Genomic DNA, 8,214 nt, shown 5'->3' with positions numbered 1-8,214 from the left:
ATTAGCCCTACCGACTACTTCCATTTTTCTTAGCACAAAGTCACTCACTTTGAGTGGACGCCTATGTACTCTTTTGTTATATGATCTTGTCATTCTCAGGCGGTAAATTTCATGGCGCAGGGCTGCACTGCCCCTTCTCTCTGAAAGTGAGTCCAATGCCAGGCGCATGGACTCCTAGTTCGCCTCTTCGTTATACAGCATTATTCGAAGAGTCGGCTCGTAGTGTTCAATTGGAAGAATAGCTTCTGCACCATAGGTTAGGAGGAATGGAGTTTCTCCAGTCAACCCTTTTTCAGTCGTCCTAATGGCCCAGAGAACATGCGGTAGTTCATCTGCCCATAGGCCGCCTGCTTGCTCAATCTTCTTCTTAAGACCGTCTGAGATGATTTTTTGGTCGTTTGCTTGAGGACGGCCGACTGATGCAAAGCAGTGCGAGATGCCTTGATCTCCCAGCCAGTTTTTAAGAACAGGCGTCTCAAATTGGGGACCATTATCAAAAACCATAGACATGGGCACCCCAAACAGAGTGATGATATTTTTCCAGATGAATGAAATCACATCCTTCGTCTTGATTCCCTTGACAGCCTCTGCCTCTACCCATTTAGTAAAGTAGTCAACTGCAACAAGTATGTACTTCCTTCCGCCTGTAGCAGGTGTATAGGGACCCAGGATATCCATGCCCCACTTAGCAAACGGTAGTGGACTATGGATAGCAGTGAGATCGGTAGTCGGACGGTGAATTAATTTGCCAAACCTTTGACACTTGTCACATTTTTTCACCATCTCTATTGCATCTGCTTCTAAAGTAGGCCAAAAGTAACCATGCCGCCTTGCTTGTTGGGCAAGGGACCTGCCGCCTATATGGAAAGCGCAATAACCAGAGTGAAGATCTTCTAGAACCTCTCGTCCTTTTTCTGGAGTAACACACTTCAAGAAGGGTTGGAGATACCCTCTCTTGTGAAGTTCTCCCTTTATCATTTCGAAACTGGACGCTCGTTTTTTCAGTGTGGCCGCCTGGTGATGATCATCCGGCAAGGTGTCTTCTGTTAAGTATGCCCTGATTGGATCCATCCAGGTTGAACTTTGATCTAAAATTCCAATAGGGTATTCCTCAATGCTTCTTCTCTCCATAACCTCCCAAAAAACGGTTCTTGGAGTATCACAGGAGGCCGAGGATGCTAACTTTGAAAGAGCATCCGTCTGGTTGTTTTCAGATCTTGGTACTTGAGTCAGATGAAAATCTTCAAGGGATCCGACTGCTTGTCGTACCGCATGTAAATATTTGATCATGGCCAGATGAGTTGCTTCGTATTCGCCATTGTACTGACTCACTATCAATTGTGAATCAGAACATGCGTCTATCTTTCTTGCCCCATCCGCCTTGCACATGCGGATTCCGGCTAGTAAAGCTTCATATTCTGCCTCATTGTTTGAGGCTTGAAAGTTGAAACGTAGAGCGTACTCATACCTATCGCCTTCTGGCGACTGACATATGACACCTGTTCCACATCCATTTGAGGTGGAGCTCCCGTCCACATAGACCTTCCAGACTTGGTCTGGAATTTAAGAATCAAAGGGCCGAGTCATTTCTATAATAAAGTCAGCAAAGGCTTGCCCCTTTACTGCTTTCCTAGGCTCGAATGTGATTTCGAGGCTCTGAATTTCTATTGCCCATTTGATCATCCGGCCTGACGACTCCATGGTTGTTAGCGGCCGCTTGATCGGTTGATCTGTGTACACGACGACTGAATGTGCCAAGAAATAGGGCTTCAATTTTTTAACGGCCATGAAGAGAGCAAGACCGAACTTCTCCACTAATGGATACCTCAACTCGGCATTTTTCAACACGTGGCTGACAAAGTAGACCGGGAGCTGGCAGTCGTCTCTTTCAGCAAGGAGGACGACACTTAGAGCATGGTCAGATACTGCCAGATACATGTAAAGCACCACTTTAGTCAAGGGACTGACCAGTCTTGGCAAGGAATGCAAGTGAACTTTCAGTTTTTGGAAGGTCACCTCAGCATCCGGCCCCCATTCAAACCTTGCTTTTTTCTTTATTGCCTGGAAAAAGTAAAGGCACTTGTCGCTTGACCGGCTGAGAAATCTTCCCAAAGTCGCCAGACAACCTGTTAACTTCTGAACCTCTCGGACGGTGCGAGATGACTGCATGTCAATGACCGCCTGCACTTTCTCAGGGTTCGCCTCTATGCCTCTCTGATTGATGAGGAATCCGAGAAACTTCCCAGACTCAACCCCAAAAACACATTTCTTGGGATTGAGCATGACATGGAACCGCCTGAGTGTGGTGAATGTTTCTCGGAGGTCCGCCAAATGGTCTGTTTGAAGCTTGGACTTAACAATCATATCATCGATGTATGCCTCGACATTCCTCCCAATTTGGTCAAAGAAGACCGTATTTATCATTCTTTAGAAGGTGGCCGGGGCATTTTTCAAACTAAATGGCATGACCGTGTAGCAATATAGCCCTTGATCAGTGACGAAGGCCGTCTTCTCCTGATCTCTCTTCCGCAAAGGAATCTGATGGAAGTCAGAGTAGGCGTCCATAAAGCTCATTAATCCATGGCCGGCTGTTGAGTCGACCAGACTGTCAATTTTGGGCAGAGGATAACTGTCCTTGGGACACGCCTTGTTTAAGTCAGTGTAGTCCACACACATTTGCCAGGTACCATTCGGCTTCTTGACAAGTACAACATTTGCAACCCAGTCTGGGAAGTAACATTGCCGAGCGAACCCTGCATCAAGCAGCTTTTTAACTTCGACGGCTGCCGCCTGACTCCTCTCTTCGCCATGGTTCCGCTTCTTTTGCCTGACCGGCTTCTTTTTTGGATCCACGACCAGTTTATGTACCGCCAGGTCAGGATTGATGCCTGGCATTTCATGAACCTCAAATGCAAAGATGTCTTTGAATTCCTTCAAAAGTTGGTGAAAATCGTCACCCAGAATTTTAAGAGCAATCGTCCCAACCTTGACTGTTCGGTCAGGACGCGAGTTGTCTAGCACAAGATCCGTATGCTCACCAGCCGGCTGAGGGCGGAATTCATTCGACCGCTTCTCTGCCAGTGATTTCTATCTTCTTTCTTTTCTTTCGGCCCCCAATTGAGCAGCCTTTCTTTTCTTGCCGCCTGCTTTTTGAGCTAGCGCATCCTCCTTGACAATTTCAAGGTCCGCTTTTTCACCACTTGGTCCAGCAGCCACCACAGTGGGTTGGATATCCGAGAGGTAGCACTCCCGAGCCATCTTCTGATCTCCCCTTAGGGAGCCGACTCTTCCATCATCCCTCTCAAATTTGAGCAGCATAAGAGAGGGGATAATGACAGCTTTTGAATTGTTCAAGGTGGGTCGTCCCAGGATCATGTTGTAGGCCGAGAGCTCCTCAACTACTAAGAACCGGACCACCATGTGACGGCCCTCCCCTTTCTCACCCAGGCGGATGGGTAAATCCACTCGCCCTACTAGGTGTACGACTCCTCCTCCAAACCCTACCAGAGGGTGGGATACCGGATGTATGCAATCAGTCTTGTACTTGAGCTTTGCCAGGCACTTGCTGCTGATAAGATCAGAGAAGCTATTGGTATCTATGAGGATTCGGCCAACTCTTTGGTTGGCCACCTTGCACTCAATAACAATTGGGTCATCATGTGGCCCTTTAACCCCTCCCAGATCTTCTTCTGTGATGACAATCTCTGGGAATGAACTTTTAGCGGTCCGTTCCTGATGAACGGAATTAATATCTAGCCGCCTGATATTGTCTTTATTGCCCCTAATAGTGGGGGCGCCTCTTGAGAAGCCGCCTGCAATAGTGTAAACGACTGCATCATCTGTATCAGAACTGTCGGCTTGTTGATGATTCTTTTTGGCCGACTGCTTGTTCTTTAAGGAAGTGTTCCCCTTGGACTTCTTGACATAGGAGTCAAGGTCGCCTTGTTCAGCCAAGCGATCCAGGTAGCGCATGAGGCTGATACATTCGTTGGTTTCATGACCAACGTCTTTATGATAATGACAGAATTTGTCTTGGTTCCGATTGCTTGCAGAACCCTTCTTGGGGGCCGGCTTCTCGATTGAGATCCGGTTCTTAATTTCCTTTAGGATAGCCAGACTATCTTTGCTGAACGCATATTTCGGGGAATATGGTTTGAACTCTTTCTTCTTTTTTGGGCCGGTTGTTTAGAGGAGTCGGCCGCCCAGACTTCTTTTCTCTTTTTCTCATCTTTATTAGCCGACTGCTTTGGTCGGCTGTCTTTTTTGTCGGACCTCCGTCCGTCCGACTGCTTCCCAGTATTGCAGAGGTCAGTCGCCTGTATATATGCTTCTACTTCAATCAAAGCTTCTTGGAGAGTCGCAACCCTCTTTCGAACCAGGTCAAACTTGAAGGTCGACCCATCCTTGAGGTCTCTGAAAAAATCAGTGTAAGCTACTTCATCCGGCAGCGCCTGAATCTGTATCCTCATCAGGTTAAAACGCCTGATGTATGAACGGAGCCCCTCCTTTTCACCCTGCTGAATTGTCCCTAAATCAAGGGCCGTCTTCTTTGCAGGAATGTTCATAGAAAAGTTGGAGGTGAACAAGTAAGCAAGCGTCCTAAAATTGTTCACACAACCAGTCGGCAGGTTGCCGAACCATTGTTGTGCGATTCCCTTGAGAATCGCTGGAAAACACTTGCACCAAATGGGATCATCCAACCCTTGAAGGTACATTAGGTTGGTGAAAGCCATCAAATGGTCTTCAGGGTTAGTAGTGCCGTCATAGGCGCCTACTAGCACATTCTTAACTTTGGTCGGCTGGGCGGCCTCTGTAATTTCCTTGGAGAAAGCGGACGGCTGTTCTCCAAGCCTTAGCAACCGCAGTTGCCAGTCCAAGGGTTGGACATTTTTTGCCGCCTAACCTCCAAACAGGGGAGTGACAAGCGCACTTTAGGGCGCGCTTTAGAGCATATTTTAGGATGATTTTGGATGTATTTGGGGCCGCTTTGGCCGATTATTACCTTGTTATGCTTACGTTCCGCATATTACGTGCTTCACGGGTTTTCGGTTTGTTTTTGATGTGTTTTCAGGTAATATCAACCGAGTTTAATCGGATCCCGAGCCCTTGATGCGTAACCGAGCTAGCCTTGACCGGAGTCCGAGGAGTTAAGGAAGTTCAAGTGCCGTGCATTGATTACATAGCACAGGCAGCACGACCGTGTTACCATAGGCACACCCGTGCTGGCCTATAAGCAAGCAACCCCAGACAAGGCAGCACGGCCGTGCAAGCCAATAGCACGGTCGTGTCAGTATCCACGCACCCGCACGGCCGTGCAGGCCATTAGCACGGCCGTGCCAGATGTTGCACGTGCCCGTGTCAGCTTCAGTATGAGCCCCATGCTAGAGCATATTCAGCACGACCGTGCCATTTTTAGCACGGCCGTGCCAGGAAGCTGCACGGCCGTGCCATATATAGCACGGCCGTGCCAATTTGAAGAAGAAATCCGGTTTACTTACTGACAAGCTAGCACGGTCGTGTCAAATACAGCACGGCCGTGCTGATCCAGGGTTAACTGCGCGCTTGACTTCTCCGCATTAGAAGACGTATATAAGGCCCAACTTTAAGAGGATTCCTCAGACAGTTTTAGAGATAGTTTTGAGAGCCTTTGTAGAGAGTTATTGGAGAAGGTTCTTAGTATTAGAGATTCATTAGTTTTCTTAGAGATATTTCTAGAGATTTTAGTTTTCTTGGATTGATTTGAAGCAAGATTTGTGAAGATTCTTTGTATTATTCATTGACGACGGATATCAAAGTTCTGAACTTTTCCATTGATTCGCATCAATACAATTGGTATTATTCATTCTTGTTTATTAATCAAGCTTTATTATTCCTTAATCAGAATTCATGTTTATATCTATTATGCTTTTGGAATTCATTATTGCTTTGATTATGAATATGTGTGAGTAGTCTCCTAGCTAGGGTTTCGGGATGAAATCCGGCCTAGGTAATCTATGTAATTGAGGATTGATTTTGATAAACGGATTGTGATTAAATTGATTATATGCGATTGCATGTTAATTCATTATAATAGGAGTAGCTAACCTAGAATCTTGAATTTGATTGCATGATATCCATGATTTGAACAAGAGATTGTGAATTGAGTATTTCATTATTGAATGTGGTTTGATTATGTATCGAGTAATGTTAAGTGCATGAGAAAACCAAGCTTAGTATTGCCCGTTGTCTTCCTATCACATGATATTGATCAGACATATAGTCTTTGCATATCCCGTTTGTCTCTGTGATTCCTTGTTGCGTAGTTACCGATGGTTTGGTGAATTCCCGTTCTCCCTAGTGTCTTAGTTTATTGATTTATTCCATCTTATTAGTAGTATTTTAGAACACCATTTTTCCATTGATTTCGAACTAGCTTAGGTTTAAGATTGATTTGCAATTACTCTCGTTCCTCGTGGACCGAACCTTTATTTGCCATTGTACTTGGTTATAGGGTGTTCGTATAAGTATTGTTTGATTGAGAGTTAGATTGTAGCGACCGATTTAACCCTTGTCAAAATGGCGCCGTTGCCGGGGAACGGTGTTTGTTAATTGCTTTTTGATTTCTTGAGTCTAGTTCATCATAAAAAAAGCACAAAAAGATTTTTCCCTTTTGGCTACACTTGTAGCCCTGCTATTTAATTGGTTTGGTTAGTGTGTATGCGCAAGTCTAAACAGAGAGAATTAATACCCTTCGATCCAGAAATCGAAAGAACTTTGAAGAGCAATCGTAAATCTCGATTGACGTCATCAAACTCTCAAGGAAAGGAACACAACACACAACAGGTTCCAATGGCAGACATACCGCGCCAACCCAATCGGCCAGCACCACGACCCCTTAAGGAGTTGGGAACTCCTGGGGCGTATAGAGCTTCAAGTGGGATTGCTCCACCCACTACTGAGGCCAATGATTTCGAGATCCGGCCGGCTATGATCACCCTCATCGAGAGAAGGCAGTTTAGTGGTGCCAAGCATGAGAGCCCTTTGGCTCATTTGAACGAATTTGAGAAGTACTGCAATACCATCAAGGTTAATGGGTGAATCAAGAGTTCGTGAGATTGAAGCTTTTCCCCTTTTCACTTATTGGGAGAGCTCTCGAATGGTTAGAGAAGGAGGTGAAGCCGAACTCTCTACACACTTGGGATGATGTCACGACATCATTCTTGGGAAGATTTTATTCCCAAAAGAAGACGGTCGATGCTAGAGCTTTGATCCAGGGATTTCGGCAAAGGAGTGGGGAGTCAATCTACGAAGCATGGGAAAGGTACAAGGAGTATCAAAGAGAGTGCCCACACCACGGAATCCCAACATATCAAGTTTTAAAGATTTTCTATGGAGGATTGAGTCCTCAAGGGAAGACCAGTTTGGATGCGGGAGCAGGTGGCCCCATTATGAACAAAACCGAAGAAGAAGTCATTGATATCATAGAAGATGTGGTACGACACCACATGGATTGGCAAGATGGAGAGCGAGAGGCCATGAGAAAGAGTGGAGGAGCGGTCTATTCGGTAGACCATCTTAATGCAATCGGGAATTTGACATCGCAAATTGTAAATCTAGGTAAGGAAATGTCAATTATCAAAGAGAAGCTCAACGCTCCACCGCATCAAAATCTTCCATCCTATTCTAAGGGAGCAGGTATGCACTCTAACTCTAATAATATGCCTGCTGGATGTATATTCTGTGAAAACTGTGGGTCTTATGACCATGATACCTCTGCTGTAACGTAGATTCCCAATTTCAATCCAACTATAATGATGGTAATGAGTGTGATAATGAACAAGTCAATGCCTTGTCTTATGATAATAGACCTAGGAATGACAATAACAGATATTTACCACCTAATCAAAGAGGGAACAATTATAATCAACAGGGTAATAATTCTGACTACCAACAGCAAAACCAGTGGGGAAACAGGAACCAAAGGGACCAAAATCCCCAAGGGTCTTATAATCAACATGGTAATTTTGGTAATCAGAATAATTACCAACAAAATGCAGGTAATCAAGGGCAATACAATCAGAACATTAATGCCAATAACAGGGGAAATTGGAATAACAATTGTAACAGGAACAACTTCCAAAATCAAAATCCCCAACAGTCTAATGCGCGTGGCTCCCGAGCCTCTAATGACAACTACAATGCTCAAGGACCATCGCAAAGGACTAGTTTGGAGGA

The sequence above is a fragment of the Chenopodium quinoa genome, unplaced genomic scaffold (genome assembly GCF_001683475.1).
Source record: "Chenopodium quinoa cultivar QQ74 unplaced genomic scaffold, ASM168347v1, whole genome shotgun sequence".
NCBI classification, from domain to species: Eukaryota; Viridiplantae; Streptophyta; class Magnoliopsida; order Caryophyllales; family Amaranthaceae; genus Chenopodium; species Chenopodium quinoa.
Note: the sequence above shows the minus strand (reverse complement) of the source record.